Source organism: Verticillium alfalfae, genomic scaffold (genome assembly GCF_000150825.1).
Source record: "Verticillium alfalfae VaMs.102 supercont1.1 genomic scaffold, whole genome shotgun sequence".
In the NCBI taxonomy this organism is placed as follows: domain Eukaryota; kingdom Fungi; phylum Ascomycota; class Sordariomycetes; order Glomerellales; family Plectosphaerellaceae; genus Verticillium; species Verticillium alfalfae.
In genome coordinates, this window is record NW_003315038.1 from 871,735 (window position 1) to 874,097 (window position 2,363).

Consider the following 2,363-nt stretch of genomic DNA (forward strand, 5'->3'; position numbering starts at 1 on the left):
GGTGGTATCTGGGCCTTATGGACACAATTCGAGTGGCAGAATAATCTCTGGAGGCTTTGTAGTGTGTTGGAGAAAGAGGACGAGAGCCTTCACTGTATTAATTGGGAAGACGAGTGATGGTATAGGCTGCGTACGCCGAGGGATGGTGGTTGTGGGTGAAAGTGAACGGAAAGGAAACCAGAAAGGAAAGAGATATGCTTTTGAGTGATGTGATGCGAGAGACAAGACAACAGGCAGATATGGGACCAGGAAGGCATCGCAGCCTTATAGACCTGGCAGCCTGGTATGGATGGTGGCTCGTCATACTTGGGACGAGTGTGGTTCGGGGCCTGTCAAGGCAGCAGTGACCCTGGGCGCGGCAACGGCACGCGATACCATCTGACTGAGATCCAGTGACTGGACCTAGGTGACCAGGAAGGAGTGCCCGCGTCTGAGCTGCAGACCGTCTGCCGCGCAAGGTACCTGGATGACATGATGGCGCAGGGTCCCCAGGAGGCTGCCTTCCCTCGCCCGGGCTTGGGCTTGGGCCATGGGGTTTGGAAGGGGGGGCCTACGATCGCTGAGGCTAAGGCGCAGCAGCAGCAGTAGCAGCGACGAAGAAGGAAGAGAAGGTGAGAAATTGAGGCCATGGGGTGCGGATAACAGTACAGAGGGCTGGGTTGGAGGGGCGTGGCACGCCTGTGGGTAGGTACGGTAGGGGGGGTGGAGATCAACCACGGGGGGGGGGGCAGCAGGAGTGGTGTGTGTGGTGGTACCGATGTCTTGTACGTGCCCACAGTTCGGCCAGACGAGTCACCCATGGACTTTTGGGGGCCAATTTTGGGAAATGGAAATTACCCTGGCCGACCCCCAGAGCACGCCAGGATGACCGCCATTCGCCGATGAGCTGCAGCAGGGCTGACGCGATGCGATGTGATGCGATGCTGTGTGCCTGGAGCCTGGGGTCTGGGACACTTGCAACGTGTGGACGTGGTACGAAGACGACTGGAATAGGTAGGATATGCAGAGACGGACGCTCAGTCAGCCAGTCGTTATTCCTAATTTGAGGCAGTAACGGTGCGGCACTGCTTTGGCTGTGTTGCTTGGTGCTTGGTGCTCCGGATAGCTCGAGGTCCCCATCGAGATCCCATCGCACGCCGGCAACTCGGAGGAAAGAGGATACGGCGGCGAGCGAGTTATTACGCAACTTGGTTGCAACGATTCCAATCTTGATTGTGATGGGGGCAACTGTCAGGAGCTCTCTCCTCCATCGTTCAATCGCGCATATGGTGCAGCCATGTAGGGGCGCCAGAATGGCAGGGCCCCAAAATGGAAAAGCGCCTGCAGCCGACAGTGGGCTCACATGGTAAGAGCATGTCCGCTAGAGCCAGAACGGTGAGCCTGCTCCGATAGGGTTCTAAAAACGGCGGCTGCTGCTGCAATGCTGTGTAGTATGGGCATTGTGGATTTTCGGAAGCAGTCTGCAGGCATCGGCAGCATGCTCGCAGACGGAGGGCACACCAAGGAATTGAGCAGGCAAGGTTCGTCCATCAGAATTTCATGCCGAGCTCCCGCCCAATTGGGGCATGCTTGTCGTACAAGTGCGAACTGCACTTTGGATATTTGAAGCCCATGCCATGATCCTCCCACTCGGCTTCCGCTGTGAGGGAGGTCGACGGCGGGCCTGCCTACGTAGCATGGGTTCTCATATGATCGAAACGATTCGTTTCATCCAGAATTGCCTGTGAATCTGCTCGAGCACCAAATGTTCGCGGTGGCTGTCCGACTTGACGGGACGTCGTGCGCGACGGATGAGATCTAACGAAGACAGCTATCGAGAGGGCAGCCAATACCATCTCTACCAAGGGTGACCCGGAATAGTGCCGTCCGCCCTAAGCAGCAGGCTCCGTGACTGGTCGGTCGCTCACTGTGAGAGGACCTGGCTCGCCTTACCTGACTAAGGCGGGAGGCACGGTAAGGTAGGTAAGGTGAGGTGAGGTGGATAGGTCCCTGTAGCTTGGTTTCTCTTCAACGGGGATCTGCGGTGTTGGCTGGGTATTCATGCAGTCCATTGGTCACAGTACGGTCCCCCACCATCATACCTCGCAGCACGATCACTTGCGTTTCGCGACGCCAGGTCGTTGCCTGAGATGAAGCCAAGCTCCTCTGTTCTTGACCATCTTGTCAAAATGAGGAAGTTGCATCGAGAACGATCTCATCGAAGGGAACACGCCGTATGATAACCAATGCGGGACGATACGCGAATTGAGACAAGGGCGGGTTCGGGCTACCCATCCGTCAGGCTTTGCCTTGCTTCAGAGGATGGTGGTAACGGAGGGGAGAAAGGTACAACCCGATACCAACATTCCAGTGCGTACTGACAG